The following is an 8,183-nucleotide window of genomic DNA, read 5'->3' on the forward strand; positions in this document are numbered from 1 at the left end:
CTGGTGATTTTTTGGGGATATTTCGGTGAGTTTTGGGTCATTTTTTGGGGAGATTTTGGTAAGTTTGTGGTCATTTTTTGGGGCGATTTCTGTGAGTTTCTGGTCATACTTTGAGGAGATTTGTGTGATTTACTGGTCATTTTTTGGGGGAGATTTTGGTGAGTTTCTGGTGATTTTTGGAGGATATTTGGGTGGGTTTCGGGTCATTTTTTGGGGAGAATTTGGTGAGTTTCTGGTCATATTTTGGGGAGATTTGTGTGAGTGTGTGTTCAGTTTTTAGGGAGATTTGTGTGACATTTGGGTAATTTTTTGGGGTGATTTGTTTGAGTTTGTGGTCATTTGTTGGGGAGACTTGGGTGAGTTTCTTGAAATTTTTTGGGGAGATTTCTGTGAGTTTCTAGTCATATTTTGGGGAGATTTGTGTGAGTGTGTGGTCATTTTTTGGGGAGATTTGGGTGAGTTTCGGGTCATTTTTTGGGGAGATTTGTGTGAGTTTCTTTTTATTTTTTGGGGATTTTTTGGTGAATTTTAGGTCACTTTGAGGGGAGATTTGGTCGAGTTTCGGGTCATTTTTTGGGGAGATTTTGGTGAGTTTCTAGTCATATTTTTTGGGAGATTTGTGTGAGTTTCTGGTCATTTTTTAGGGTGATTTGGGTGAATTTCGGATCATTTTTTGGGGAGATTTGAGTTAGTTTTGGGTCATTTTTTGGGGACATTTGTGTGAGTTTCTGGTTATTTTCTGTGGAGGTTTACGTGACTTTCTGGTCTTTGACTGGGGAGATTTATTTGAGTTTTTGTCATTTCTTCAGGACATTTGATGAGTTTCTGGTGATTTTTCGGGGAGATTTGGTTGAGTTTTGGGTTATTTTTTGCGGAAATTGTGTGAGTTTCTGGTCATTTTTTGGGGAGATTTGGGAGAGTTTCTGGTCGTATTTTGGGGACATCTGTGTGTGTGGTCATTTTTTGGGGAGATTTGGATGTTTTTCTGGTCATTATTTGGGGTGATTTGTGTGAGTTTCTGGTCATTTTTTTGGGAGTTTTGGGTGAATTTCTGGTCATTGTTTGGGGAGAGTTGAGTTAGTTTTGGGTCATTTTTTTGGGAGATTTGGGTTAGTTTCTAGTCATTTTTTGGGGAGATTTGGGTGAGTTTCTGGTCATTTTTTTGGGGTGATTTGATGAGTTTGAGGTCACTTTTGGGGAGAGATTTGACTGAGTATCTTGTCATTTTTTGGGGAGAATTGGGTGAGTTTCTTGTCATTTTTTGGGGATATTTGGGTTAGTTTCTTGTCATTTTTGGGGGAGTTTTAGTTGAGTTTCTGGTGGTTTTTTGGGGAGATTTATTTGTGTTTTTGGTCATTTCTTTGGGACATTTGTGTGAGTTTCTGGTGATTTTTTGGGGAGTTTTTGGTGAGGTTCTGGTCATGTTTTGGGGAGATTTCCGTCAGTTTTGGGTCATTTTTTGGGAAAATTTGGGTGAGTTTTGGGTCATTTTTTGGGAAGATTTCTGTGAGTTTCTGGTCATACTTTTGGGAGATTTCTGTGAGTTTCTAGTTATGTTTTTGGGAGATTTGGCTTAGTTTTGAGTAATTTTTGGGGTGATTTGTCTGAGTTTGTGGTCATTTTTGGGGGAGATTTGGGTGAGTTTCTGGTCATTTTTTGGGGAGAGTTTGGTGAGTTTCTGGTCATACTTTGGGGAGATTTCTGTGAGTTTCTGGTCATATTTTTGGGAGATTTGTGTGAGTTTTGGGTAATTTTTGTGGTGATTTGTTTGAGTTTGTGGTCATTTTCTGGGGAGATTTGGGTGAGTTTCTGGTCATTTTTTGGGGAGATTTGGGTGAGTTTCTGGTCAGTTTTTGGGGAGATTTTGGTGAGTTTGAGGTCACTTTTTGGGGGAGATTTGGTTGAGTTTTGGGTCATTTTTGGGGGTGATTTGGGTGAGTTTGTGGTCATTTTCTGGGGAGATTTGGGTGAGTTTGTGGTCATTTTTTGGGGAGGTTTGTGTGAGTTTCTGGTCATATTTTGGTTAGATTTATTTGAGTTTTTGGTCATTTTTTAGGGACATTTGTTTGAGTTTCTGGTGATTTTTTGGGGATATTTCGGTGAGTTTTGGGTCATTTTTTGCGGAGATTTGGGTGAGTTTGTGGTCATTTTTTGGGCAGATTTGGGTGAGTTTCTTGTCGTTTTTTGGGGAGATTTGGGTGAGTTTCTGGTCATTTTTTGGGGAGATTTGAGTTAGTTTCTGGTCATACTTTGGGGAGATTTGTGTGAGTTTCTTTGTTTGTCATTTTTTGGGGAGATTAGGGTGGGTTTTGGGTTATTTTTTGGGGAGATTTCCTTGAGTTTCTGGTCATACTTTGGGGTGATTTCTCTGAGTTTTTGGTCATTTTCTGGGGAGATTTTTGTGAGTTTCTGGTCATACTTTGGGGTGATTTCTCTGAGTTTTGAGTCATTTTTTGGGGAGATTTGGGTGAGTTTCTGGTGATTTTTTGGGGATATTTTGGTTAGGTTTAGATCATTTTTGGGGGAGAGTTTGTGAGTTTCTGGTCTGTCGGAGGACAGAAATTGTGTGAACAATTTCTATTGCATTTCTGAGACCTTCACCTTTGCATGGCGTGGTGCAGACAGTAAAAAGATACTGCGCCACTAATATGGTTGCAGACCTTGTGCCAAGGTGAAGGAGGAGTTGTTCTGTCAGGAATACAAGTTTTATGGACACCTGCTGTTATCCAATTAGTACTGTACACCACAGTATGTTTTCCTTATGTATCCAATGTAACCTGGGGAAGAATCACATGTCTCTGTGCCACAGGCAGCATATAAGCTGCCTTTCCTCGAATAAAGGGGACATTTTTGCCAATCATACTGATTCGTGTGCAATTCTGTCCGAACCTCTCTGCCGATATCTGGTGCCCGTTTAACAGGGAGTTTTACTTCGCAGAGTTCTGCAGGGATGTAAGGCGGACGAAGGAGCTGAGGGATGCGGTTGTGAAGACAGCACTGTCCCCGGCGCTGTAGTAAAGGCCGTGCGCATGGCACCGAGGAAATCTTACTCTGGCCCGGTGAGCATGGGGCCTGCGGCATCCAAAGAGGATGAGGCCGTGGAAACGCTCCTCCGATATATATTCTTTGTAGGAGAGCCTGTTTCTGATGAAAAAGCCCCTAAGGGGTTAATGGACTGGGTGAGAGCGAGGAATCTACTTCCCACTACTCACACCGCCTTTCAGGTGTCCACAAGGGACACTATAAAGGAATTGTTTTGGGACAAGTTCTCTGCGGGATCAGGGGACGCTAGAAGGTGTACTATGGTTGGGTGTCTGGCAGTTGAGTCACTACAAGACTTAAGTTCTGAGCGACAGGAACTCATAAATGTTCAGACAGCTCTGTCAGGAGATGGCAGGACTACGGTAAGTCCCTGCCCCGGTCTGTCCGTTGTAGGGGAGATCCCCGTGCCTGCGGCTGCAAAGTTGCGAATGCTAGGAAGTTTGAAAGCAGCGGGATCACCTCTGTTTAGCACCGTGTATGTAGCAGCAGGACGTGTAGAGGCTGCAGGAAAATCAGTAGCGGCGGAGACTAAAGTTGGAACCGTGCCAGCGGCACCACTCTCTACTGCGGCTGCGCAGTCGGCGGTGTCACTCTTCACTGTGCCTGCTACTGTGCCTGTGTCACCTGGAACGACGCTGCCAGGAGCCTCCGCATCGCTAGATGGCGCTGCATCGCTGGCACCTGAGGCCTCCATGAAACCCAGAAGACAACCACTGTGGCTCGCTGCCTTGGCAAGGGACGCTGTTTTCGAAAAAAAAAAAAAAAAAAAAGAGGACACGGGTTTCCAGGATTATTCAAACAGCTGCCAGAGTCCGGTGTGCCGGCGCTGGGGCCGCGCGGCAGGGTTCGGAGCTGCCACTGCGCCGAGCTCAGCCATGGGGGAGGCGGCGCTGGCAGCCACAGCAAGAGGCGACAGAGAGACCTCAGCGACAGAGGCTCCTCAGCGACAGAAGTAACGCTGACAACTACTTCTGCAGAGCCAGTCAGACTTCTGCGGGGATCCCCAGGAGCTGCACAGCGCGAGGGGCGGCCCGGGGAACAGCAGCTCGGCGGTGACTGGCTTGCAGGGGAGTAACCCTGCAGAATCCGGACATGACAGTAATTGAGAACAGAAAGCAGAATCTCTCTCTTTAGTCCTTCTACTCACTTGTAGATGACTTAAAATTAAAAGATTGTGTTTTACTAAAAGTTAGCATGCAAGAAATTTTAAGAGTTTCCCAGGGAATGAATCTTTATATAAAAGCTTTAGTGAATTGCCTTGGTTTTAGTTACATTTTACTCCTGTAAAAACCTTCTGCCCAAATTTCGTGTTCAGCCTTAACAGGAGGAGACAAAAAGTTCACACAATAGAGATCATTTGTTGCTTAGCACCTGGGTGGGACTCAAACCACCTCCAGCAGTTTCTCAGATCTAGGGAGAGAGTAGAAATTACCTTACAAAAACTACAAATCTGCAGGTAGGATGAGGGGAAAACTAGCCGGCTGGGGATTTCCTTAATTCTTAGGTAAAATATCTCTCTAGATCCCTGAATCTACTACTCCGGAGTTGGGGAAATCTCTGTCACCGACGAAGTCTTTCCACTTATTCTTTTTGTATGTGGTATTATATTGCTAGCAAGCAAGGATCAGAGTTGGACTCACAACTTACATTTTTCTCCAGCATAGAAAGTTATAATATGATTATATTTGTATTATGGATTTAGCCAAGATTTAGAGACAAACTTTCCTGAATTGTGTGCTGCCAAGTTGTTCTTGCAGCAGTGTTAAAGGTAAAAGCTAAAGCTAAACCCTGTCTGACTAACCATATAATTAGGACTGAAGTTAAATAAGAGATTCTTACACAAATTTGGTGTTCTATTTCAACCTTGTTTCAGAGGCTTATAGAGGTTAAATCTCAGGTGGAGCCTTTCCCCCGGTGCTGTTCCTTTTTCATGTGTCATGCTGCCCATGGGCTGTAGCTGTGTGGGCTGTGCAGGAGGCAGGGTCGTTTGAACTTTTCTGTGTTTTCCAGGGTTTAAATCAAGGGTTATCGATGTTGCTGCCCTGCTTGATCAGCCTGTTGCCGGGGGGGGGGCCCTGCAGACTGTCAGGGCCATCCTGCGTCCTTTCTCAGAAGCATCAACAGCTCTACAGATAGTGTGTCTCTAGGCCTCCTGATTGGAGACCAGAGTACACCAGTTATAGTTAGACTCCAGTTATAGAGAAGAAAAGATCACATTGTCAGTTCCATCTATTGATCATGCAGAACCTTACAAGTGTTACACATAGAAAACCCTCTCCCAAGAAATGAAAATATTCCTATAATTTGTCGGTGGTTTATGATTCCAACATTGTCTCCTGCAATTTTCTGACTGTCTTTTGTTGTCAATATATAGGTAATATTTCTGCTGGTTGTGGTCACTGAGGATCAGTTGAGTGTGTTGGAAGCTGAAACCAGAAAGAGTCTACAATCCTTTGGCCTAATAGTTGCTCCTGAGAAGGTGCAGCGAGAGGAACCCTGGAAGTATTTAGGGTTCAAAAATTACAAGGAAAGCAGTTATTCCTCAGCCAGTTCAATTGGATATTGATGTCAAGAATTCTTACTGATGTACAAAAGCTATGAGGGTCTTTCAATTGGATTAAGTCCTATTTGGAATTGGCAAACACCCAGCTGGCACCTCTATTTGACCTACTCAAACATTCTGACAATCCTCGGAAACCAAGGGAACTGACTAAAAGAGCAGTTCAAACCATCCAGCAAGTAGAGCGGGTTTTATATTCTAAATTTGTTTCACTAATTGATCATTGCTAAATTTTTTATTTTTGCAGATCACAGTGTTCCTTTTGGGGCATTGGTATAGTGGTTTAACATCCTGAGGTCTAATGGTTGTCGCTGTATACAATGGTTTGTTTTCTGTGCTGTTCATGTCACACCAGTGATGTTTGTGAAAATCGGACAGACTGGTGTGGTTTGAGGATTCTACATCAGACATTGATTATCTTGCTGTGCTCATCTTTGTATGTGTTTCATCACAGTAGCGTTACAGCGGGTGGCAAGATTTATTTGGAATCGGCATATGACAGAAACCTCTTGGGTTACGAGTCTACCCAAAATTATATGTGATTGTGACATACCAATTTTTGAGGTAAAATTCTATATGGTATCCAAACTAGAAAAACTTTAAAAGGGTGGATTACTTGTATACTTTGAAAACTACTACCAAATTGCCAGACAATACTATGTCTTTGGTATAGAGGTCAGTGATTTAAGAATTTGTACAACACTTTTGCAAGACAGAAACGGGGAGAGAATAGGTGGCAGCCCCCTCAGTTCATTTGCAAAAGTTGTTTCGTATGTTAAGGGGGTTTTTTTTACACAGGTGTTTGTAGCTACCTGCATGATGAATGAAACCTTGGAAAGAAAACAAGGTTGATGCTGTTTTCTGCGGGTAACAATGGTAACATCAGGAGCTGTTGTGGCTAACAGTTTCTTCAATATTGTTAGAACATAGTTTTTGGAGCACAGTTCTTTTTAGTATTATAAGCACAGTTTTTCTTAGTCATATACACCTTTTTAGTATATTGTTTAAGCACATGACATTAAGGATTTAAGAGAGTGTATTGTACGAACTTTAAAGTAAGTATTAAAAGAGCACAGTTTTTCAGCATTATGTGCACATTTTAGTGTTGTTAAGGCACAGTATTTTTAGTTTTGTTGGAGCACAGTTTGTCAGTATGTTTAAGCATATAATTTTAGAAGGTAAAGATCTTAGATTATTCACTGAGTTACTGGTGGAGGAAAGTTTTCCTGTTTGATGGAGAAACCTTCACACCAAAAAGTACTAGAGAATTAGTAGGGTCTCATACTTCATGAGACACAGTGAAATGAGATTCAAAAGTATGTTTGTGTGAAGCGTGTTTGAATGATGGTGGCCACCATGTGAAAGTGAACGAATGAAAATGTATGCATGTATATGTGTGAATATTCACTTACACATACATAAACATTTTTGAATAAACAAATACACCGATACTTTTACATAAAATGGTAAAAAATCCTGAAATACACTCTCCGGGCTGCAATAGAATGGTATGCAAAAAGTGCAATAGAAACAGAAGATCCAGTGTTAATATATGATTATGTCATTGTGTTGTTTAAGGGTCAAGGTGTGAAAAAGAATAATAGAAAACATATAGCCCAGAGTTTAATGGAGTTCCATTTCCAAGGATTTTCTGACGGGAGTGGAAGTTTTAAGAATCAACCCTCACTTTTAGGTACAATTTTTGAACACACATCTTGAGGTCAAAAGGTTAAGTTTAGTAATGATAGTAGTGTTAATGTATATCTGCGTTGACTGAAATGTTATGGGTACAATAAGGAATGTTACAGAAATGCAATTTAAATTGTTCAAATTCCAACAGGGCATTTGTCGGAGGACAGAAATTGTGTGAACAATTTCTATTGCATTTCTGAGACCTTCACCTTGGCATGGTTTGGTGCAGATAGTAAAAAGATACTGCGCCACTAATATGGCTGCAGGCCTTGTACCAAGGTGAAGGAGGAGTTGTTCTGTCAGGAAAACAAGTTTTATGGACACCTGCTGTTATCCAATTAGTGCTGTACACCACAGTATGTTTTCCTTATGTATCCAATGTAACCTGGGGAAGAATCACATGTCTCTGTGCCACAGGCAGCATATAAGCTGCCTTTCCTCGAATAAAGGGGACATTTTTGCCAATCATATTGATTCGTGTGCAATTCTGTCCGAGCCTCTCCGCCGATACTGGTCATATTTTGGGGTGATTTGTTTGAGTTTGTGGTCATTTTTTGGGGAGATTTGGGTGAGTTTCTTTTAATTTTTTGGGGAGATTTTGGTGTGTTTAGGTCACATTTGGGAGGAGATTTGGCTGAGTTTTGGGTCATTTTTGGGGAGATTTGGATGAGTTTCTGGTCATTTTATGGGGAGGTGCCACAGTTCGTGGGTATAAAGGAATGGGACAGGGGACTGCAGCAAGGGTCAGGACACAGGTGAGGGTGAGGAAGCAATGCCAAATTTATTGAGGGGTACACAGACTTATATAGTATAGGATAAGGGGCTGGGCTCAGGCAAGGGGGGGAGAGAAGGACTTACATGTCGGGGAAGGCAGGGATTGGATTTCAGG

At 42.1% G+C, this 8,183-nt stretch overlaps 2 long non-coding RNA genes across 2 annotated transcripts in view; one reads left to right on the forward strand and one right to left on the reverse strand.

Annotated features, from left to right (window-relative positions):
* The first annotated feature begins 6 nt into the window (after positions 1-6).
* LOC113950175 lies at positions 7-1,162 on the forward strand. Its single transcript, XR_003528686.1, has 3 exons — positions 7-492; positions 627-724; positions 1,038-1,162. It is a non-coding gene; the product is annotated as an uncharacterized LOC113950175 (long non-coding RNA).
* A 6,281-nt stretch (positions 1,163-7,443) lies between these two features.
* LOC113950176 overlaps positions 7,444-8,183 on the reverse strand; it is a 16,001-nt gene continuing 15,261 nt past the window's right edge. The window contains exon 3 of the long non-coding RNA XR_003528687.1: positions 7,444-7,590. This is a non-coding gene — a long non-coding RNA (uncharacterized LOC113950176). The remainder of the gene's footprint in view (positions 7,591-8,183) is intronic.

Source organism: Corapipo altera, unplaced genomic scaffold, assembly GCF_003945725.1.
Source record: "Corapipo altera isolate COAL_440 unplaced genomic scaffold, ASM394572v1 53, whole genome shotgun sequence".
Taxonomy (NCBI): Eukaryota; Metazoa; Chordata; class Aves; order Passeriformes; family Pipridae; genus Corapipo; species Corapipo altera.